This window comes from Mustela nivalis (assembly GCF_964662115.1).
Source record: "Mustela nivalis genome assembly, chromosome: 5".
Classification (NCBI taxonomy): Eukaryota; Metazoa; Chordata; class Mammalia; order Carnivora; family Mustelidae; genus Mustela; species Mustela nivalis.
The window spans coordinates 80,486,743-80,512,280 of NC_139024.1; the positions used below are offsets into that span (position 1 = coordinate 80,486,743).

A 25,538-nucleotide genomic window follows, 5' to 3' on the forward strand; every position below is an offset into this window, starting at 1 on the left:
TCTTTGATGGTTTTCTATCTAGTTGTTTAGTCAGTTGTTAAGAGCAGTCTTTTAGAATCTCAACTATAATTGTGGATTTGTGTATTTCTTTTTGGTTCTTGAAATTTTTGTTACATTTATTATAGTTCTAATGCTTGGTGCATACACGTTTAGGATTGATGTATATTCTTGGTGGATTGGCCCTTTTATCATTATATAATATCTTCTCTGTCTCTGGTTATTTTCTTGTGCTGAAGTCCACTTTACCTGCTATTTGTATAGTACTCTGGCTTTCCTTTGATTAGAGTTTAAATGGTAAATGTTTCCCATTCTTTTTACTTTTCAACCTGTCTGTATCATTATATATGAAGTAGGTTGCTTGTAACAACACACAGTTGGATTGTGATTTTTAATTCACTCTGCTAATCTCTGTCTTTTGCTTGATATATTTAGACCATTTACCCTTAATGTAATTCTTGATTTACTGATACTTAAGTTCACTATTTGTCTTCTTTCTGTTTTCATTTTCCTGCTTTCCTGTGGGTTAGTAGAATGTTTTTAGAATTCTGCTTGGATTTATCTATAGTATTTTTAAGTGTATCCCTTTGTATAGCTCTTCTAGTGGTTGGTCTAGGTATATATGTACATATGTAATATGAATAACCAATTTTAACAGTTTGAGTAGAGTATAAAATTCTTTACCATCCCCTACTTTAAAAATTGTTTCAAATATTGTCTCTGTATATATTTATAAATATATCAGATGGTGTTATAATTTTTACTCCAACTACCAGACTTTAATTTAGGAAACAAGATGAGACACAGCCTATCTTTGCTTTCTGTGTTCTTTCTTTCTTCATGTTTCAAAGTTCCATTTATTACTTTATTTTGGTTTAGCCATTTTTTTAATCTTTCACATCTACTTGTGACAAATTATCTGTTTCTTTTCAACTGAGAATATCTTGATTTTCCCTTGTTTACAGAAGGATAATTTTATTGGGTATTCATTTCTAGTTTGACAGATTTCCCCTCGCCCCCCACCCAGTAATTGAAAGTATTGTGCCACTTCTTTTTGACCTCCATGGTTTCTGATGACAAATCTCTTGTCATTTTTCTTTGGCTATTCTGAAGATTTTTTTTTCATTGTGTTCAGTTTTTAGAAATTAAGTATCATGGGTCTTTGGGTGGATTTCTTTGGATTTTTCCTTTTTGGGATTCATACAGCCTCTTGAAACTGAACATCCTGCCAAATCTGAGAATTTTCCAAACATTATTTTGTTTGAGTACTTGAGCCTTTAACTCCTCACTTCCAGGATGTCACAAGTCATAAATCTTTTGTTATTGTCCTACAGGTTTCTGATGCTCTCTTCCTTTTTACCTCCTCCCCCTCCTTTGTCTATTGTTTGTTGTGTAGACTGGGTAATTTTTATTGTTTTTGTCTTTCAGGTCACTGATTTTTTTTTGGGGGGGGGGGTCTGCTCTGTTCTAATGTTGAGCCCTCCTACTGAGCTATTTATCTTATTGTATTTCTCAGTTCTAAAATGTTTGTTTTGGGTTTTTTATGTCTTTTATTTCCTTGCTGGTGCTCTCTTTTGTCGTTTCAGGCATGCCTGTATTGTTCATCAAAGCAATTTTATGATGATTCCTTTAAAATCCTTGCTAGAGAATTCTTTTTTTTTCTCTTTAAAGATTTTTATTTATTTATTTGAGAGAGAGAGAGAACGAGATGGGGGAGGGTCAGAGGGTGAAGCAGACTCCCCCAGTGAGCAGGGAGCCTGACATGGGACTCAATCCTGGGGCTCCAGGATCATGACCTGAGCTGAAGACGGTTGCTCAACTGACTGAACCACCCAGGCTCCCCTTTGCCAGAGAATTCTAACAATTCTCTCATCTTGGTGTTGGCATCTATTGGTTTTTTTTTCCCATTCATTTTGGGAACTTACTAATTCTTTGTATGACAAGTGATTTTGAATTTAAATTTTGGAGTATTTTGTACAGTTATGAGAGTCTAGATTTAAATTATTTCCTGCATAACAAATGTTATGTTTATATTTTGTCACGTTTTGTAAATATAAGCTATTTACATATGAGTAAATGTAATATAAAATGATTATAAACATATAGTAAACGTATTATTAACTATATGTTTAAACCTTTTCTATTTGCCATCTTGGTAAGATACTGCTCTGGCATGTGAAGCGGGGAGAGGTACTACCTCCTTATTGCTAGATGTAGTTAGAAGTCTAGGTTCCCCAGTTGTCTTCTGTTGATACGTGAGGAGTTTGGAAGGGAGTGCCTTGTTACTGCTGGGTGGGGTACAAGTCCAGGTTTTTCATATCATCACCATTGACACCATTTTGTGGCTGGCCTCATTACTGCTGGGGGATGGTGAGTGTCCAGACACTCTGTTAGGCCTCTCTGATATAACCTAAGAATGTATCTGTGAATAGAGAATATCCATAGTGCCAGATAGAGATGAAAGTTGTGTTTCCTTGCTTGGCCTTCTGGTGGAGCTCTTTGAAGTATTTTGTTAAAGCTTGGCAAGGTTGGATGTCTAGGCTCCCCACTTGACTTTTGTTGGTGTGGGTAGAGCTGTGGTTTTTTCTATGGTATTTGGCTGGAAAAGAGTGCTTACTTTCTCGAGAACTTCTTATTAGCTTCCTCTTTCCTGGTCCATTATGTAGGGAGAACTGCCTTTCCTGAGACTTTTTTGGGGTGTGCCATTTGGTTCTTTGGGGTGACTGGTTTATTTTAGCTCCAAAGCAGAGAGGCAAAAAGAAAACCCAAGGAATTCACCACAGTATTGTGTTCCTTGGATCCTGAGGTTCTTAGCTGGTCTGCCTTCTTTTCTCCAACTTTCAGTCATTTGCTTGTTTTATATATAATGTCTAGGGCTTTTAGTTGTATTTAGTGGGAAATATAGGGAAGACTGTCTTTTCCATCTTCTCATTAATATTTCTTATCGACATTAACAAAAAATCTTAATACTGTTTGTTATAACTTTGCTAGCAGTTGCATTGAATGTTGATTTCATTACGGTCTAGCATCTAATGTCAGTTGATTATTTAAACACACCAAAGAAAGGAAGGAAATATATACAAGGGTAGTGAAGGGGCAGATAGGAATGTGCATTGTAAAAAATAATAGTTGTAAAAGAAGTATTCTCTTGTTAAATTGAAAGATGAAAATAATTTAGGTTTATAGTGCTTTGTTTCTTTAACATTTTTTTTTAAGATTTTATTTATTCATTCGACAGAGAGAGATCACAAGTAGGCAGAGAGGCAGGCAGAGAGAGAGAGAGAGAGAGAGGAGAAAGCAGGCTCTCCACTGAGCAGAGAGCCCGATGTGGGACTCGATCCCAGAACCTTGAGATCATGACCTGATCCAAAGGCAGAGGCTTAACCCACTGAACCACCCAGGTGCCCTCTTTAACATTCTTTTTTAACCTTTCTTAAATAAAGATTTTATATCCTGTTTTCACAGCCTCATTTAGTTTGTAAATGAATACTCTTAGAATTATTGATTTTATTATAAGTTTGTTTAAGTATTACTCATATCTTCATCCCTTGAAATAAACTTGACAAGGGTATATTGATAGTTGAATAATGGAGGTTTTTTACTTGATTGATCTGAAGTAGCATTTTGTTTTATTTTATTTTATTTATTTTTTAAAAAGATTTTATTTATTTATTTGACAGGCAGAGATTACAAGTAGGTTGAGAGGCAGGCAGAGAGAAAGGAGGAAGCAGGCTCCCTGCTGAGCAGAGAGCCCGATGCGGGGCTCCATCCCAGGACCCTGGGATCATGACCTGAGCCGAAGGCAGAGGCTTTAACCCACTGAGCCAGCCAGGCACCCCTGAAGTAGCATTTTAGTGTAGTGTTCTATGTGTACTACGATTGAAGTTTATTTCAGAGTCCTTCAGTGGGAGGCTGGTGATATTCCTGAAGTACTAAAGAAAATGTACTATTATAGATACTTTTTTCCAAACTTTCATCATACTGATGGAATATCTTCTTAGGCTATAAATGATAAGTAGAGTTATTTTCTTTTGGTAATAGTCATGGTGTTAGTATTGGATGGGTCTTTAGAGAAAAATATAATTAATTAGACCATTGTATAAACGAACAAGTTAATTCCCCAGAAATGAAATGACTGCTCTTACTAATACGATGGCTAAGAGTTCATGCTGTGTTTAAACCTGTTACCACTTAATTATGTGTGCAACCTTGAATAATTTCTCATTTCCTTCAGCCTCAGTTTTTTCATCTGTAATTTGGAGATAATTCTTTTTTATGTACAACATGACTTTTAAATTGCTTAGTGCAGTCTTAGCATTACCATCATTGCTTTAAAAATGATTCTTGTTCTCCTTTCTTACTTTCTCTTTTTTTGTTTCTCTTTCTTCATATGTCTCTTTCTTAGGAAGTTGACAAGCCTGGCTTATCTAAAACAGTGATGCTTCTCTTGCCACCCTCACAGTGTTGTACCTACACCCTTGCTTTATTTTGGTTTTGTTTATTTTTTCTATCATGGAATAGGAACTGGTATTTACTGGATATTCGGTTTTGTTCGATGAGACAGTGCATATATGGATTTTCAGTTAAGGTTCTTGTTTTTAGCCTGCTTTTGTACCTGATATTTCTGAGGTTAGAGTCTCTTCGATGTTCTCCCAGACAGGTGAACTCCATGTGCTACATTTCCAGACTTGTATTTTATGCCATGTATTCTTCTGACCTGCTTCAATAATTAATGCTTTATTTTCCAGCTTCTGAAATTTTGTTGCAGTCTTTTTTATGACAGTCCTATATTGTTTGTTGCCATGACTTCCTATTGTATTACTGTTCTGTCATTTCATTGGATCTTTAAAGGGAGAGAATATAACTTTGTGCACTCGGGCAATGATCTTTAAACAGAAATTCTGTGAAATAGATACAAATGAAAAAAGAGGAGAGAAAAAGAACTGAAAAAAAAAATGGTTATAAAACTACCTAGTGTCAACAATTCTATGTATTTCCTTCTTCCTAATTTTAAAAAAGTAGTAAGTGCACATTTAAAAAAGCATAAAGATGAATGTAATTTTTTAAAGATTTTATTTATTTATTTATTTGACAGAGAGATAGAGAGAGAGAGAGATCACAAGTAGGCAGAGAGGCAGGCAGCGAGAGAGGGAGAAGCAGGCTCCCTGCTGAGCAGAGAGCTTGATGTGGGGCTCAATCCCAGAACCCTGAGATCATGACCTGAACTGAAATCAAGTCAGACACTTAACTGACTGAGCACCCAGGGGCACTCCAATCCATTTATTTATTTTTTCAACCCCCAGTATACAGGTGAAACAGGTTCAGAACCATTAACCCATACTTCCATGTGTGAGTTTTTTAGTTCTTCCATAGCAAATTACCACAAACTAAGGTGGCTTAAAACAACAGAAGTAGATTTTCTAATGATTTTGGAGACTACAAGTCCAAAGTCAAGGTGTTGGCAGAGCCATGATCCCTTCAAACACTCTAGGAATGAATTGTCCTTCCATGCCTCTTTTAGATCCTGGTGGTTACCAGCAGTTTATCATTCCTTGGTTTCTTAGCGTCGTAGCTCTCATCTCTACCTCCTTTGCATGGCTTTCTTTGGCTCTCCTCTGTGTCTTCAGACCTCTCTGCTCTAAGGACAAATGTCATTGGATTTTAGGACCCCCCCCCCCCCGAGTTCAGCAGGATCTTATCTTGACTTGATCACATCTATACAGATCCTGTTTCCAAATGAGGCCACATTATCAGGTTCTGGGGGTTACGATTTTATTGTATCTTTGTGTGGGGGGACAACTCATTCCCCAACACTCTTATTCTAGAATTTTCGGTAAAATAGAAGGCATGAAATAAGTGCTGGAGAGTAATTTGAACTGTTTAGTTGAATATAAAATAGAAGTACTGCTTTTAGGGTTTAGAAAAATGTTACTAGCTATTCTCATCAATGAACTTTAAAAATTAACTTTTTTTGAGGAGAGAATGATGTATAGAAAGGATAACAGATAAAGGATTTAAAAGTTGCAGAGGAGAAGCCCTGGGATTTTCTTAGTGTTATTGTAAAGCTTTTTGCTTTAAGCAAATCGTACTCTTTCTTAACTTTGGTTCTGTTATGACTTCTCAAAAATTTACTTGAGATCCAGAGATTATAGCTTTTTTGAGGCTTTGGCTTGGAAACTCAGTAATTTTTTTTTTTTTTAATGGTTACTTTAACCTCCATAGACTATTATGGTATTAACCTGGATCCAGCTGGGAATTTTTCTTCCTCAGTTTGGCCAAGGAGAGCTCAGAAATAATCTTCCTCTATTCCCCCCACCACCCCTGCCAATCCTTCCCAGACTAGGCTACTCAATATCAAGGCTGAGAATGCTAACCTTTTCATGATGACTGGCTGAAAAACTGGAAATATCTCAATGGGAATATTACTGGTAATCGTATCTTTTTCATAATCTCCAGAAACTCTTTGATCTTGCTGTATATTATTATATAATTATCTTTTCTATTGCTGTTTAGAAAACAACCTTTCTCCCTATTCTTTGAGTCAGTTTGAAACTAATTTATTTGTTAACAGTAGTAGAGATCACTGTCTTTTCTCACCAAATTATTCACCAGGTGTTAAATTCAAGTTCCTTTAATCTTTTAGGGATGAAGAGCATGATTTCCACTGTCTTCTTAAATTGGGCTGATGTGAAGATGTTATTCTTTTTGGACTTTCATTATTTTTTGCCATTACCTCCAAGTTGAACTCCCAACTCTTTACCTGTTAGTTTTTTAGTAACACTGGAAGTAATGAGTGATTTAATGGTATATATAACATAGATCTATACAGAATACCCTAATGTCCAAGGAATCCATTGAGTTTAAGGCATGATCACAATTGGTAGTGTTAATTTGGAGGCTACTATATATGGATGAGGCATAGAGCAAATAGGGTGAGAGTTCTAGGAAAGGATAAGGAAGGAGTGTAATGAATGGTGGATGAAAGTAAGATGGAGGAGTAGGACTCAGGAAGACTGACAGTATTAGAAATTTGGGACTTTTGTGGAAAATGAATCAGAATTATGGTTTGGGTGGTGCTGTTGTGATGAATGATCTTGATTGTGCTTATTATTGACTTCCTGGAGACATAAAGTGAAGTGTTTAAAAAAAAGTCAGCTATTTAAAAATCTTACCTGAATATAGGAAATAGTTTTAGGCAGAATTTTTAAAGCATTTAAAAGCATTATTTAGCAGGCATATATTCTCTCTCTCTCTCTCTCTCTTTTTTTTTTTTTTTAAGATTTTGTTTTTATTTATTCATTTGAGGGCGCCTGGGTGGCTCAGTGGGTTAAGCCGCTGCCTTCGGCTCAGGTCATGATCTCAGGGTCCTGGGATCGAGTCCCGCATCGGGCTCTCTGCTCAGCAGGGAGCCTGTTTCCCTCTCTCTCTCTCTCTGCCTGCCTCTCCGACTACTTGTGATTTCTCTCTGTCAAATAAATAAATAAATCTCAGAAAAAAAAATATTTATTCATTTGAGAGAGACAGAGAGCACAAGCAGGGGGAAAGGGAGAGGGAGAAGCAGACTCCTTGCTGAGCAGGGAGCCCAACATGGGGCTCGATCCTGGGCCCCTGAGATCATGACCTGAGCAGAAGCATCTGAGGCACCCAGGAGCCCTTAGCAGACATGTACTATTAAGTTAGAAAGCGTGGTGCATTTGCTTATGTAGTACTGGATTCCATTTAGTTTATGTTTTCCTTCTGAATTTGTTTTTCTGAAGTTCTTGTGATATCTACTTCATGGGAGTTGTTCTTTTGCTCTTTCCCTTCTTTGTTCTTTGGTAAGTACCCTGAGTCTTCTAACTTACAGTCTTATTTTTCACTGTTGGGTTTACTTCTTGGCATATGAAGAGATCAGGAAAATAACCATTGTAGAGGATTACTGAATATTGAAAATAGTCTTAAACTAGAACATAGGTAATAGTTTGGGATTTATAATAAAATGTCAGCTTTAAAGCATGCTGTGTGTTAATTTATTTCATGTAAGTGTCATGTGGTTGTACTTTATTTACTTTGGCCTTGTATTATAGAAATCTTTTTATCATTCACTGACCATAGATTTATAAAGAATTTATTTTTTCTCATTTATAAAATCAGATCTGTTTGAAATCCCATACTTTATAGAATGACCCAAAGTATTCATCTCCTTTGTTCTACAAACCCCAGCTGAGAATTACCATGTTAATTTCTAGATAATGTACATGAAATTTGGATGAGTGTTACCAAGTATAATTTGAATTTTAGAGTGTATCTACAGAATATTTTATTAGCTGCCTTTAACTCTATTACTGTTACTACTTGTCTTGGAGGAGGATATACATTCCTTCTTGCTTTTTCGGTGCTGTGGCTTGAAGTGCTGTATTATTTTGGTCTGTTGTGACAATTTTTTGGTGAAATGTGTAAATGCGTTTGAGTTCTTAAAAGACTGACTATTGTAAAAACCTCAATAAACAAATGAAATGCCTATATGATTTACATACTACATGGTGTTATTAACAAAAACTTTTTTTTTAATTAACAAAAACTCTTGATTTAACTCTACAATTTATTTGTTATACTTGGTATCAGTATACATAGTTACAACTTTTGTAAATTACTGTCAATATTTTTTTTGGAGGTATTTGAAGTATTTATGGAAAATAATAGTATTTCCTAGTGTAGTCCAGTATGGTAGCCATTGGTGACATGTGGCTTATTAAGTGCTTGGACTGTGTGCCTAATCCAAATCGAGATGTAAAATGCACTGCGGGTTTTGAATACTTTGTGTAAAAAAATGTAAAATAGCTTAATAGTTTTTAATTCTGATTACATGATACGTGATAATATTTTGGATCTGGTGAGTTACATAAAGGCATTATTAAAGTTAATTTTACCTTTTCATTATTATTTTTCAGATGCAGTTACTATAAAACTTAAAATTACAAGGGTATCTTATGTTTCTTTTGGATATATTGGACATACTGGTTTTGAGAGTGTATAATTTGTAAAAGGTTCACTTTCAAAGATTTTGAGTGAGTGTGTATGTTTTATATTTCCCAGCAGAAAGGATATTGGCCTCTCAAAATAATTCCTGTAAGACAACTTAATATTTAATGTAATAGAAATTTATATTGATAGCATTATGTCTATGATAAATTATATTCTACTATCAGTCTGGGAGAACCAAGAGCACACCCCTTTATCATTTTGACAGTAAGTGATAAGAGATTCACTGCAGTGGGATTGCTCTAGTTCCTTTGACAAAGAGAAAATTAGTTAAGGTGAGTATGTTGGGGCTATAAAAGGTTGGGTTATGTAAGATTTTAGATTGGAGAATTCCTAAAATTCTGGAGTTATGTTGCTGAGTTGGGAAATGGAGAAAAGGAATAATGTCACTAATTCCTGGTGGAAATCCCCTCTTCAGGTCTGAGGTGTAGGCCCTCAGACTTAATTAGGAGGGAAGAAGGAACATTTCCCCTGGAGTCTCAGAGCATAGTTTGCTGTGAGGCCAGTAGGTACCCATGTGAAGGTGAGTGGTTTAAAGAGTATGATTGCACTGCTCTGTCATATATGAAGTTTGGTTGGAAATTGAGTGTTTTAGGAGGAAAGAGCCTTTCTTGTTATAGGCTTCTAAAGTTTGGCTGTTCTTTGCAAATAATAACATTATGCTTATGTTACACAGTTCAGATATTTAACTTGTGATAGTAAACTTTGAGTTCTTATTTACCTTAGTAATTATTTCTCTTTGTGCAAAGACGATCCTGATTGAATAGATGTACCTCTATATGCTAAGTGTAAATTTAATTTAATGGATATAGAATAAAGTACATGGAATCATTTTTATTAAATTCTGGTACGTTACTTTAAGTACAGTACATCAGTGAAATAAGTTTTCAAACCTTAAACTGAGTAGTACTGTCTAGTCAGACCCTCTCTCCCCACCCTATTCTCTGCCTTCTATTATTGTTTGGTTTGAAGTCGTGCTCTAAGTGATGCTCTTTGGCCACTGCTAAATCCTCAAAGTATTCTGAGAATTATCTGAAAAATAACCTGCATTCTTTTTTATTCTAATTCTTTAAAAACTTAAAATCTGCATGTGAGTATAGAGTAACTGAATACAATCTAAATGCTCTATGAATTACAGCTATCCAGTTATAAATGACCGTTACATAAATAGAAGTTCCTTTTTTCTTTCCAACCCATAGCTTCTAGAGGTTCATTTACTTAATAAGCATTTACTGAATAACTAACTGTCTTTCAAGAACGGCAGAACTGAAAATATCAAAATAGAGGAGAAGATTACATCAGAATCTCAGCATGAATGGGACTCTAGGACAGAACGATATTCTTAAATTGAGACTGAGTGATTTGCTTTTAGCTCTAGTATTTTGGGATTTCAAATAATGCTAGATAAGAGTGTGAGTTTTTTAAAAAGTATATTTAACAAGAAGTTGAGGTACTAATTTAACATTAGTGGTATGACCTTTTATACCACTAATTCATGAGGTGTCAAATCCAGGTTGGTAGGAAATAGATCTGTGACATGAGGATCTGTGTGTCTGCAAGACCACCAGATTGTAACATAGGCCACGCCAGCAGCTACCTGTTTCTTCCGAGGTTTTCTTTGGTGAGACCTGGAGGTGGTAAACAGCCACTGTTACCACAGAAATTAGATTGAGAGGGAGTTGAGTTTGAGGTATATATGCAGCACTCGTGTAGCATATAAGCTAGATGTCGTGCCAGAGTTGAATGATAAAAGGAGAAGCCAGAGGAAACTGGGAGCATAGGACCCTGTGGCAGTAAAATAACTTAATTTTTGCCTAGGCTGCCTTTGTAACCTTCCATGGGACAGTCTTCCTCACCCTTAGGACACTGAGCCTGGGAAGCAGGCTTGCAAGCAGTTCTTTTATATATATATTTTTAATGATTTTATTTATTTATTTGGCGAACAGAGATCACAAGTAGGCAGAGAGGCAGGCAGATAGAGAGAGGAGGAAGCAGGCTCCCTGCTGAGTGGAAAGCCTGATGGCAGAGCTTGATCCCAGGACCCTGGGATCATGACCTGAGCTGAAGGCAGAGTCTTTAACCCACTGAGCCACCCAGGTGCCCCTTCTTTTATCTTTTTAAATCTGAGTTCTTAAATGTAGCTTCTAATAGTCAATTTGGGGTTAGTTTTCAAGCATATTTATATACTTTACTGAAAAAAACGGTACAGATAGAGTTAAATTTTTTACTTTGGTAATTCCCAACTGCTAATTTGTATTAGAGATAATTTTCTTATCTAATTAACCTCATTTATTTCAAAAGGAGGGACTGATAAAAATGGACTTCAATTTAATCATATCTTCTTTAGTTAGTTGTTTTTACTAGGAAATAATAGGGCTATTTAATAATAAAAATTTTGAGGTCGTCCTGTGAATATGTATATATATCAGAAGGGAAAAAAATCAGAAAAGTTACCAGTTGGTGCATTGTCTTTATTTTGTGAAGGAGTGAAGGCCTTGTCAGGTAAGGACTTGTTCGTCATTTATTTCTTCATAGAGTCTATATTTACTGAGTGTCTACTGTGTGTGGGATACTGTGCTAGAGTAGGGGTTAGGATTAACAGAAAATTTCCCGTTCCTTATGTATGTAAACTCTAGTGGAGAAGACAGATTTAGGAAATAATTAACATAAAATAGCAGCGTGATACCTGAATCCACTGGATTAGATAAAAGACTCCTGGCAGAAGTAATGTTTAACCCAATGTCCAAAATGTAAGTAGGAGCTGCCAGGGCACAAGGAGGAAGGCAATAGCATAGTCCCAGCCAGGAAGGTGTGAGATTCTGGGGATGGAACAGAGGACACCAGACTGGATACAAGGAGACAACTTCTGTTGCAGGTAGGCGCCTTGGTGACTTCTTCATAAAAAGAGAGTGGGAAAAGAGAGCATGGGGTGATTCAGGAGATATGTAGGAGGTAATAACAGTGATTTAAACGGCTCTATTTAGATGGAATTCACAGGGGTGCCTGGGTGGCTTAGTGGGTTAAAGCCTCTGCCTTCGGCTCAGGTCATGATCCCAGCATACTGGGATCGAGCCCTGAATTGAGCTCTCTGCTCAACAGGGAGCTTTCTTTCCCATCTCTCTCTGCCTGCCTCTCTGCCTACTTGTGATCTCTCTCTCTGTGTGAAATTAAAAAAAAAAAAAAATCTTAGATGGAATTCATATACTGTAAGATTCAGCTATTTTAAATTTCTAATTCAGGGGTGGCTGGCTTGCTCAGTGGATAGGGCATGCAGCTCTCGAGGGTTGTGAGTTTGAGACCCATGTTGGGCATGGAGCCTTCTAAAAAAAGTAAAGTGTACGATTTGGTGGCTTTTGGTGCAGTCACAGAGTTGTATATCACCAGTATTACATTTAGGGCATTTTTCATTATCCTCAAAAGAAACCCCACACCCCTTACCTGCATACCAAACACTAATTCCCCCAGCTCTAGGCAGCCACCAGTTTTGGAGGATGTCATAAAAAGTTGTTGTCTTTGCTTATGTATTTTATTACAGTGACTAGGTTTTAGTAGTTTAATTTGCCAGATGGTTTCTTTAAAATACCTCATTTTAAGGTGTAAAATGAGTACTCTTGTTCTTAGCTTTTTTTTTAACTTTTTTCCTCTTTTATGGAAAATTCCAAATTTATGCCAAATTAGAAAGGTAAAGTGATAAAACCCACATGCATAATACCAAATTTATACAATTATAACATATGACACTCATAATAGCTATTGCTGTAGTCTAGCTATCACTTCTCCACTTACCGCATACCCTGGGTAATATTTTTAAGCAAATTGAGAGCTCCCTCTTAACCTTTTAATTACTATAATAGTATTTATTGAACATTTACTATATAGACATAATGATAAGTTGACATGATTATGTCAGTTAATTAAAAAATTATATTTAAATGTAATTATATACCCATTTTCTAGGTGAAGTAAGTGGTAGTTAGATAATTTTCTAACCTGTTGTCTTTGTTTTAGTTTATAAGATGCTCAGCCCATGGTGAATAATACTATGCTTTTGCAGGTTCATAACTTCAGAAATTTCAGCCCATAATAATGGCTATTCCAGTAACTGGGCTTCCAGATACTATTTCTAGATACTACAGTAGTCAGTTAGCCTTAACATTAACAAAAATACCTCCATAAATTTTTGCAATATGGAGTTTTGTGCTTTATATGTGATTTAAAAAGATTCTTCATTATAAAATCCTTTGGAGGTAAAATACAATTAACTGTGTTTTTTTTTTAACCGATGAAAAAAGAGTTAGAGGGGGTTAATAATGTATTTGGGGTTTACAGCTTTTCAAGTGGTAGAGCTGAGATTCTTCAAATCTAACTCCAAAGCTTTGCCTTAACCCCACTGTGTAAGATATCTGTACTCAGAAGTGAGGAACTAGCGGGAAAGAAGTCCTGTGAGGTGTAATTTAGGATGGTATAGGTAACCCTAGACTGAGAAACAGACTCTCATTCTATTTTGAGATTTGTACTTGGTCAAGTAATTTAACCTTTATGGCCTTTAGTTCTTTATTCGCATATGGGAGTAGGTCAGAGATTATACACAGAACATTTTTCTTTACTTGTGAAAGTAAATAATTTAACAGCAGTATTTAGAATAATTATGACTTACATTCTTTTGCAAACCAAATAACTTTTTCCTTTGCTCCTCATCTCTCCTTTGTTTTCTTGTTGATCTACATTATTTCTTGAAATTAATACTTGAATGCTAAATTCTTAAACATGGCATATAATGGCATCGCAGCTCTAGAAGGCTTATAGGAGGTATATTCTGCATCATTATGGACATCATTTTTACTTTCACTGTTATTCATTCATCCATTCATTTATTCACTCAATTTTTCTATTATTTTGTTTTTCGGCCTGGTAGGATATGAATGCTTAAACTTGACCGAGCTGAGCTAAATTTAGTTCATTTTATTTCCCTGTGACGAACCTATGTGTTTCTGACCTTGACAGGCTGTTCACACAGCCATGGCTTTAGGGAGGTTAATGACTTCACATCTCCCCAAACTACAGATGGAAGATAGATGAATAATTTGTTGTGTGTTCTGTCATAGTAAGTTTTGTTTCTAAGAAAATTTGCATTTTCAAGAACCACATTCTGTAATTTAAGAGATTAAGTTCTAATTTCATTTGTGAAAATTTTTACAGGAGAGAAATTACTTAGAGTGCCTGCAACTCTGCCTGCTTTTGCGTTTGCTCTCTCTCTCTGTCAAATAAATAAATACAATCTTAAAAAAAAAATAAAATAAGTTTTGTTGAATTCTTGACCTCTTTAAGCTGTACTTCAGATTGTCCTTTAATTAAGCTGCTAATAATCTGGTTGGAGATCAGAAATGCCTTCTGCCCTCTTTGTTTGAAGCCAGCTTCTCATTTTATTTTATAAACACAAATGCTTATGCACAAAATTGCATACTATTGCTATTATGTACAGTTGCTAAAGGAGTAGGCCATACATTTGGCTATAAGGAAACAAGTTTCTCATTATCCTTAAATAAAAACAAGCATTTTGAGAAAGCATGATTTGTTAGGATATTGATAGCTGACATACAGTTTTCCTGATGTTATTGATATTTTTTATGTGATTCTTTTTGTGAATATTTTCAGACTTTATGCGGATATCATATTTTATCAGGATTGCTTTGGCTTTTTGGGGTCTACTGTGGTTCCATACAAATTTGAGGATTGATTGTTCTAGCTCTGTGATAAATGCCAGTGTTATGTTGCTAGGGATTGCATGAAATGTATAGATTGCTTTGGGTAGTATAGACATTTTAACAATATTTGTTCTTCCAACCCTTGAGCATGGAAAATTTTTCCCATTTCTTTGTATACTCTTCAGTTTCTTTTATAAGCGTTCTATAGTTTTCAGAAAAGAAGACTTAGTGTTTTAGGTGTATCTTTTGTAAACATTTTAACTGGATTAAAAATGATTTGAACAGTTCTTTTTGAGTAGATTTGCACTTACTGTGGTGATTATTGTATTTTGGCACATTTTAAAACCCTATTGTGTACTTCTTCTTTCATCTCAGCTTTTTTTCCCCATCCTTTCTTGCCTTTTGTTTTTGTTTTTTTAAAGATTTTATTTATTTATTTGACAGATACCACAAATAGGCAGAGAGGCAGGCAGAGAAGGGGAGGGGGAAGCAGGTTCCCTGCTGAGCAGAGAGCCCGATGTGGGGCTCGATCCCAGGATCCTGGGATCATGACCTGAGCTGAAAGCAGAGGCTTTAACCCACTGAGCCCACCAGGCGCCCCCTTTCTTGCCTTTTGATTGACTTTTTCTTCATATCGTTTTCCAAATAAAGAAAATTTTTTAATAAAGAAGTTATATACTACCCATGTTTTTTTTTAAAGCGTTATTGAGTATAATCCACATACCATACAATTTACCCATTCAAAGTGTAGAATTTATTGGTTTTTAATATATTTTTATTATTGTGCAGTTATTGCCATAATCTAATTTTAGAGCATTTTTAGCCTCCCTAAAAGAAATCCACTAGCTGTCACTCTGCATCTTCCCTAAGCAACCACTAATCTTTTCTGTCTCTATAGATTTCTTTGTTCTGGTCAATTCATATAAATTGAATCATCTAACATGTAGTCCTTTATGACTGATTTCACTGAGCATAAAGTTTTTGTTTTTTTTAATTTTTTTTTAGAAGCTTTCTTTCTTTCTTCTTTCTTTCTTTTTTTGACAGACAGAGATCACAAGCAGGCAGAGAGGCAGGCAGAGAGAGAGGAGGAAGCAGGCTCCCTGCTAAACAGAGAGCTCGATGTGGGGCTCGATCCCAAGACCCTGGGATCATGACCCAAGCCGAAGGCAGAGGCTTTAACCCACTGAGCCATCCAGGCACCCCAGCATAATGTTTTTAAGATTCATTCATGCTGTAGCATATACCAGTACTTCATTTCTCTTCATTGTCATATAATATTCCATTCTGTGGATAATACAGTTTATCTTTTCATCAGTCGATAGACATTTCGGGTTGTTTTGGCTTTGGGTCATTAAGAAAAATGTCTCTATGACCATATTTTAATTTCTCTTGGGTATGTACCTAGGAGTGGAATTGCTGGGTTATATGGTAACTCTATAATCTTTTCAGGAGCTGCCGAACTGTTTCTTAAGCAATGGTGCTTTTTCTTTTCTCACCAGCATTGTATGAGGGTTCCAATTTCTCCACATGTTTGCCAGCACTTATCTGTCATTTTGTTGATAGCTTTTCTAGTGGATATGAAGTAGTATCTCACTGTGGTTTTGGTTTGCATTTTCCTGATGACTACATGAAGTCTGCTTAGTAAGTCCATTTGTGTATCTTCTTTGAAGAAATATCTGTTCAAATCTGAACCCATTTTTAAATTGGGCCCTTTGTGTTTTTATTGAGTTGTAAGAGTTTTTTAATATAGTCTAGATACAAATCCCTATCAGATCAATGTTTGCAAAAATTCGCTCCTATCTTGGGGATAGTCTGGGTAGTCTTGTCTTTTTTTTTTTTTTTGTGATAGTCTAATTGGAAGTAAGTTTTAAAATTTTTGATGATGTCTAATTTATCTTTACTTTGTTTTGTTGCTGGACTTTTGGTATTATATAGTAAATATGTATTATATTTATATTTTGGTATTTAGGAAACCACTGCCTGACTTAATGTCATGAATATTTAAACACCTATAGTTTCTTCTAAGAGTTTTATAGTTTTAGCCATTACATTTAGGGCTTTGATTCATTTTAAGTTAATATTTATGGATGGTACAAGGTAGGGGTCCAACTTCATTCTTTACCCTGTGGCTATACAGTTGTACTAGGTCTACCTCTTCTTTTAGCTGTTAATGTAGATGTTATGTAACCCTTAGCTTGACTGTCTAGAATGGTAATTAGAGTCTTTCTCTTCCTCTTGCAGATATAAGGACCTTAAAAATGGAATTCTGGGGGTACCTGGGTGGCTCAGTCGATTAAGCATCTGCTAATTAAGTCAATTAAGCATCTGCCTTCAGCTCAGGTCATGATCCCAGGGTCCTGGGATTTAAAAAAAAAAGGAGGGGGGTGGAGGATTTAAGAAAAAAGGGGAAAGCTGATCCACCCTTGTTTTGAGTTATATGTTATAGTTGCAAATCTTCTGATTTTATGTTTTTTTAGCCCACAAATTAGATATTTTTTAAAAATTTAATTTACTTTAACTTTTCTGTGTGTGTTCCAAAATTCATTGTTTAATGCAGCACACCCAGTGCTCCATGTAATATGTGCCCTCCTTAATATCCACCACCAGGCTTATCCAACCCCCCACCCCTCCAAAACCCTCAGTTTGTTTCTCAGAGTCCACAGTCTTTTATGGTTTGTCTCCCCCTCCAATTTCCCCCAACTTACTTCTCCTCTCCGTCTCCCAATGTCCTCTTTGTTTTGCCTTATGCTCCACAAGTAAGTGAAACCATTTGATAATTGACCCTCTCTGCTTGACTTATTTTACTCAGCATAATCTCCTCCAGTCCCATCCATGTTGATATAAAAGTTGGGTATTCATCCTTTCTGATGGAGGCATAATACTCCATAGTATATATGGACCACATCTTCTTTATCCATTCATCCATTGAACGGCATCTTGGTTCTTTCCAGTTTGGCGACTGTGGCCATTCCTGCTATGAACATTGGGGTACAGATGGCCCTTTTTCCCACTACATCTGTACCTTTGCAGTAAATAACCAGTAGTACAATTGTAGGGTCATAGGGTAGCTCTATTTTTAATTTTTGAGGAATCTTTACACTGTTTTCCAAAGTGGCTGCACCAACTTGCCTTCTCACCAACAGTGTAAGAGGGTTCTCCTTCCTCCACATCCTCTCCAACACTTGTTGTTTTCTGTCTTGTTGACTTTGGCCATTCTAACTGGTGTAAGGTGGTATCTCAATGTGATTTTGATTTGAATCTCCCTGATGGCTAATGATGATGAACATTTTTTCATGTGTCTTTTAGCCATTTGTACGTCTTCTTTGGAGAAGTGTCTTTTCATGTCTTTTGCCCATTTTTTGATGTGATTATCTGTTTTGTGTGTGTTGAGTTTGAGGAATTCTTTATATATCTTGTATATCAGCCCTATGTCATTTGTGAATATCTTCTCCCATTCCATGAGTTGCCTCTTTGTTTTGTTGACTGTTTCCTTTGCTGTGCAGAAGCTTTTGATCTTGATGAAGTCCCAAAAGCTCATTTTAGGTTTTGTTTCCTTTGCCTTTGGGGCCATCTTGAAAGAAGTTTCTGTGGCCTATGTCAAAGAGGTTACTGCCTATGTTATCCTCTAGGATTTTGATAGATTCCTGCCTCATGTTGAGATATTTTATACATTTCGAGTTTATCGAAATGGTCAAGTTTCATTCTTCTATACATAGTTGTCCAGTTTTCCCAGCCCAATTTATTAAAGAGATTGTCTTTTTTCCACTGGATATATTTTCCTGCTTTGTCAAAGATTATTTGACCATAGAGTTGTGGGTTCATATCTCGGCTCTCTACTCTGTTCCACTGGTCTGTGTGTCTGTTTTTGTGCCAGTACCATGCTGTCTTGATGATCACAGCTTTGTAATAAAGCTTGAAATCATGAAACGCGATGCCCCTAGTTTTGTTTTTCTTTTTCAGCATTTCCTTAGCAATTCGGGGTCTCTTCTGGTTCCATTCAAACTTTAGGATTGTTTGTTCCAGCTCTTTGAAAAATACTGGTGGAATTTTGATTCGGGATGACATTGAAAGTATAGATTGCTCTGGGCAGTATAGACATTTTAACAATGAGCATGAAATTCTCTTCCATGAGCATGAAATTCTCTTCCATCTTTTTGTGTCTTGAATTTCTTGAGGAACTACAGAACACTAATGAAAGAAATAGATATTGTTTTTATTGTTTTATGCAGTTATCATCCTTTTTTTTAGATTTAATTGCATTTAGTTAAAAAAAAACCCGACTCTTTATTTTTATCATCATTATTATTATTATTATTATCATTATTATTATTTTACAACTCAGGACTCATTTGTCTTCTTCCTGAAAGAAACTAAAGGAATCTTTGTAGTTCCTTTAGTGAGTCTGTTGATAAACTCTGTTTTTGCTTACCTGAAAATATATTTTGCCCATGTTCTTGAAAGATAGCTTACCTTTCTAAGCAAATTCTTGGGTGCCAGTTATTTACTGTTAACCCTTTGAAGATATTATTTCACTGTGTTCTGCGTTCCATTACTGTTGTAGAGAAGTTGGTTATTATCCTGAGAGTTCTTTTGTGAATAGTTTGCCTTTTCTCTCTGGCAGACTATTCTATTGTCTGGTTTTTGTAGTTTCCTTGTGATAAACTTTAGTCTTGCACTGTAGCTGTGTATAGTGAATTGTAAACCCTGAGGGGAAGGGATATATTCATATTTTTGTGAGTAATGTATATACATTGTCTTTTCTATCTAGTACAGTCCCTTATATATATTACATTCCTAAGAGAGTCTTTGGTTGAATTATTGTTGAATTTCTTTATATAGCTCTTTTCCCACCAGGATGTAGTTCATAATATTTTACAATATTTATAAAAATATAGGGAATGCTTAGAAATGTTCGTTTGTTTAAAAAAAAAGGATGGGGTTCATTTTTTAAAAAAAGGATGTGGCATAAAATTTTTTTTTTCTGATATGATTATAGCATTAGCAAGAAGGGAAAAAAGTAACATGCTATTGTATAAAACTTTATTGTCTCTGCATTAGAGTTAAAATTTTTGTTTAAAAATGTAATGTTTATTATAATTTATATTGACAACTATATTAAGTGATTACATTTGATTTTATTTGATTTGAGAGAGATTGGGAACAGGCGTGTGACTTGGGGGCCACAAAGAAAGAGAGAGAGAATCTTAAGCAGGCTTCACGCCTAGCATGGAGCCCAGTGTTGGGTCTGATCTCATGACCCTGAGATAGTGACCTGAGCTGAATTCAAGAATTGGATGCTTAACCACTGAGCCATCCAGGCACCCCTCACTAGGTACTTTTTTTTTTTTTTTATAAGATTTCACTTATTTATTTGACAGACAGAGATCACAAGTAGGCAGAGAGGCAGGCAGAGAGAGAGAGAAGAGGAAGCAGGCTCCCCACTGAGCAGAGAGTCCAATGTGGGGCTCGATCCCAGGACCCTGAGATCATGACCCAAGGCGAAGGCAGAGGCTTTAACCCACTAAGCCACCCAGGTGCCCCAGTAGGTACATTTTAAATCAAAATATTTTGATTTGGGGTTATATAGTTTCCTGATTAATTTTTTTAATGTAAAAACTTGTGATTTATTATTGTAATATAGGTCTGAAGGATGTGGTCTTTTTTGAATTTATTTGCTTTTATTTAGGAAGGGTAGAACAGAGAGAGAGACCGGAATACAAGAAAAGATAGAATCAGTGTATTCATCTGTTGCCAGATAACAATAACATGACAGTGAAACAAAAGGTTGAGATTTTGTCAGAATTCAGAACATATTATCTTAAATATTCAGTTGTATTATCAGGTTACAGCAAAGTCCTCCTCTTATATTTTTCCTTTGCAATCCAAAATCTTTGAAACCATTAGCTGTATGGTATTCTCTGTGAGTGCTATAGACCCTGTCCTCTGGTTTTTAAAAGCACTACCCTTTGCTGGTTTCAGATTTCACTGTGGTAACTTAGATGTGGGCCAGATGCCATTGTAATAACTTGCATTTGGGATTTGTGGCTACAATTAGATAGGATAATGAAGCACATTAGGAGTTGCATTACATCTATCTCTAATTGCCTTTGTTTCATTGACGCAAAAATAACATTCTTAAGGTGTTAATATATTCTGGACTCATCTCTGAGATATAATGGTCCTTTTTCTAGATACCCATGCTATCAAATATTTAATTTTTCTTCATTATTTCATGTTGTATGTTCATGTGTATGTATGTGCTTATTGTGTGAATAGACTAGGCTTTAATCCTTAGATTACTCCATACTGAATTCTGAAAGTCACAGTAAACCAGTTTGTACATTAGAACTCAGATACTGGTGTTGGTTGAACTTGGGATATTTAAGTTTGAAGGCTTCAGAACTGGAATCAGACCCAGACAGAATGATGTTACAGTGAATAGAACAGAGAATCACTTACTCAACAGTGATATTTCCTGGTTCCCTCTCTACTTTAAGGATCTCTCGGAGTAGGGCTCCAGATCCCAGGTAATTGTTTTTGTATGTTAACGTTTGAGAAATTCGGAAAAGTGACTTTTAGTCAATTCTGCTCTCAAAATATAATGTTCTTTGAATAGCATATGTCAATTCTTTTCATATTTGCAGGAGGAAATGCTAGTATCCTGTGGAATTGGTTTTTATCATCAATTATTGATTTTCCATGCAGTTGGGAAATAGCTAGCAAAGGTAGACAGAAAAGTAGCACATTTATCAGATATAAGTAGCAGCTAAGACTGGTGATCTTTGGTCTCAGAGGTTTCAGCTGTAACATGGAAAGTGAGACAGTCACCTGATACATTATTAATACTTAAGTAACAGTGTTATTTGAGATATTTTAAACTCTTTGAGGTCACAAAACAAAACATCTTTGCAATAGTTTGACCAAATGGTAAGATTATGCTCCTTGAAAGGAAATTAGGACACTGTATAAAGTTAAATATGAAAACACCTTTCTCCTTTTCTCCTCTTTTCCATGATGAGGGGTATACCTTTGTTAATTATGTTCTGGGTGTATTCTTCCAGATCGTTTCTCTGCTCATGAATGTAAATGTATTTACATATATTTGCTTATGTGCTTACATATTTTAAATATTGATATATACAAACAAATTGCCTTTCTTCTCTCAAAGGCTATAACAATTTAATTTCTCATCATTGTGGGATATTGTAGCCTTTAATAACTTATGAATAGGATAGGGAACACACTTTAACTATTAATGAATTTGAACATTTTTTTTTTTTTAAGATTTTATTTATTTATTTGTGAGAGAGTGAGCATGAGCATGAGCAGGAAGGAAGGGCAGAGGGAGATGGACAGCAGGTTCCCCACTGAGAAGGGAGCTTGACTCTGGGCTCTAGACCCCAGGATCATGACATGAGCTGAAGGCAGACACTTTACTGACTGAGCCACCCACATGCTCTGAACATTTTTTTTTTAAACGTGTATTCTTTTTTTTTTTTTTTTTTTATAATTTTTTTTTTTTAAGATTTTTATTTATTTGTTAGAGAGAGAGAGAGAGATACAGAGCGCAAGCACAGGCAGACAGAGTGGCAGACTAGAGGCAGAGGGAGAAGCAGGCTCCCTGCCGAGCAAGGAGCCCGATGCGGGACTCGATCCCAGGACACTGGGATCATGACCTGAGCCGAAGGCAGCCGCTTAACCATCTGAGCCACCCAGGCGTCCCTAAACGTGTATTCTTTTTTTGCATTTCTCTTGATTTGTTTTCTGATTTCCTTTGCTCATTTTTAAATTTGGTAGTTAGGTTTTGTTTCGTTTTTAAATTTATTGGAGTTCTTTGTATCCTATGGATATTTAGTCTTTTGTCTGTTACATGACAGAGTAACATTTATTTATTAGCTTTTTTAATGGTGTAATGATAACTAAAATTTTTCTCTGTACCAGAAATTCTTATGAGTCCTTTATGTGTGTTTCTTCATTTAATCTTCACTCTTGGCTGTCTGCTTTATGGAGGAGGGGACTGTGAGGCAAGAAGGTTAGATAAGTTGTTTGAACACATGGCACTAAGTGGTAGAACCAGGATTTGAATCGAAAAAGACCAATTTTAAAGCTGTTATATTTAACCTTTACATTTTGTCTTTACTTATCAAGTTTTTTAAATATAAAAAACTAACAATTTCAAATTTTTATTTTTTTTAAGATTTTATTTATTTATTTGACAGAGAGAGTGAGATCACAAGTAGGCAGAGAGGTAGGCAGAGAGAGAGGGGAAAGCAGGCTCCCCGCTGAGCAGAGAGCCCCATGTGGGGCTCGATCACAGGACCCTGAGAGCTGAAGGCAGAAGCTTAAGCACTGAGCCACCCAGCTGCACCAAAATTTTTTTTAAGTTAAAGATCTTTAATGATTTTAATACAAATACTCCTTTAGCAATAGTAACACAGACATGTTCAGATAAATACACACACACTTATGTAGTTGGTAAATAGATATAGTACTATAATATATTAATACAGATATTTCATACACTTTTAGGGACATGAGTCCTGTTTCTATTTAGAACTGACCTTCAGTAGCATATTCCCTAATTTTTTTCTATTGATTTTCACAATAATCTGTTAATCTTCCTGTTGCCAATCATTTTGCTTTAATCTGTCCTCAACACTGTTATTGGAATAATCATTTTAAGTATGGTTTTGATCATGTTACTCACTCCTTTGGAAACTTTCAGTGGTATCACAGTTCTTGATGAATGAAGGCCAGGCTCTTTCCTTAATGGGGCATTTGAAGACTTAAAATTCTGTTTCATCTTTATCTTTTAAGAATTACCTTGAGGAAATTTTTTCTGTTTAGAAAATTTAGTCTGCTCACTGTGATACAGTATCTAGTATACTAGGCTTTGAATCCTGTGGTTCAGGTTCAGATTTCCATGGCATCTTGTTCACATGCATATGTGAATGACATAATGCAAAGCACTGTCATTTCTTGAATTTCTATGTGGTCTGACCTCAGCTGTGGTAGACTGGTTGGAAAGGAGGCGAGAGAATCAAGCATATGTTTTTGAAGCAAAGTTTTCATAGTCAACAAGAGATTTTTCTCTCTTTAGATTGTGTATTGGGGCTGATGGAGATTGGGTGTGTAGAGCAGGACTAAAGTCCTGCCCCAGCCACCCTAGGGCACAGCCAGTTGTGCTAAGTATGGGCTTTTGCAATATCTGACTTTACTTGTTATATGATCTTGAGCAATATACTTAACTTTTATAAATGTTAACTTCCTCCTTGGTGCAACTTTTCTTAATACTACGTACAGCAGATAAATGGAATAATTTGTTTTTTCTTTGGGAGTTGCGTTCTTCTGGCTTCATACTTGGTTCGGTTTGTATTCTTAATCTGCAGAAGCTTAATGAGGAATTTATTTAAAGGTGTTTAGTACCTCATAGAATGAGGGGTGGGGTGGAAGGTTGGAGAACCAGGCTTAAAAACTTACAGATAGTTTCCCTCAGTTCACCGTTGAGAACCATCACTTCTCCAGCCCCACCAAGTACCAGTACTACCCAATTGCTGCCACTCTGGGCCAGACCTTGATTGACTGCTGCTGGGTGCTGTCATTGTGGAAGGCTAATGCCTCTGCTGTTGTTTGTACCAGCCAGAAATAGTAGCTCCATACAGAGCCATTTTCTTATGTGACTCACTTCCAAACTGAGATCTTGTGCAGGTATTTCTGAATTCTACACTGTACGTAGTTGCAGAGTATGTTGGGAATCTGAGGTCCAAAATTAATTTTGGGAGATTAGACTTATAATGTGGGAATTACCCTGAGTATAAAAAGATTCTGCACAAGCTGATGAGAAGCTTGAGCATGATAAGTAAGTGTTCGCTATAGTACTTTTCTTGTGTTCTTCCATCTGTGATATTTTTTTTCTTCATTTCCAGGTGAGTAAATTCTGTGCTGGAGTTTCATTGTTAGTCTACCTGGCTCTTTCTCATCTGAGTTTTCTTATGGCCTTTTCATCATTTCTTTTCACATTATTTTATTTCTTTAGGACAACATCAAAGCTCACAAGTAGTATTAAACGTACTCTAGTATGAACCAAACAGTATGGAAAAATATAGAATAAGCTTTGAAAATTGCCTTTCACCACTCCCCTCTTCCCTCACAATTTCAATTATTATCCCCCTTTAAAGTGTCCTCTGATAAAAATTTATAATCTTTAATTTTAATTTAACACATTTGATGATAATTTGTCACTTAATGGTGAGTTCATAGAAGAGAGAGGTCTTTATCTGTGGTTTGGGTTTCCATGGAGCCTACTAAAACTGTTACTGTGTGTAGAAGAATAATATGTAAAGACTTGACCTAAGGCAATAGCTGTGTCGTCATTTTGGAAGTGAAGGCTTACAACTTAGGGGTTTGGTGAATATGCAGAGAAAGGTAGCAATCTTAGTAGACTCCAGGAGTTATAGCTTGGGAAACATACCATTGAAGGTGCCATTTAAGGCATACTGGGAATGGAGAAACTACTCTGTGTCTGCAAGTATATTACTAGAGTGCTTTCTGATTATATTCCATTATTGCAGGATCTTCTTTACCCATATTTCTGATTTGAATTAGAGTTTGGGAGATGCTATAATGTTTGAATATGGCATAGGTTTTCACAGTTTAGGGAAAGACTGTGAAAAACAACCATTTTCTAAAAGAGTTATTTCTGAGGCTTCAGTGCTAGATAATAAGATATCCCAGTGGGGAGATGGATTTTTTCTTTTGAAAAAGTAGCAATAATTATGTTAAATAGGGTGACTATAAACCTGTTTTCTAGTCGTT

At 35.9% G+C, this 25,538-nt stretch overlaps 1 protein-coding gene across 5 annotated transcripts in view; it reads left to right on the forward strand.

The window, feature by feature from the left end:
• The window catches only part of CEP85L (centrosomal protein 85L), a 223,697-nt gene that overhangs the window by 78,681 nt on the left and 119,478 nt on the right, over window positions 1-25,538 (forward strand). The window lies entirely within an intron of this gene.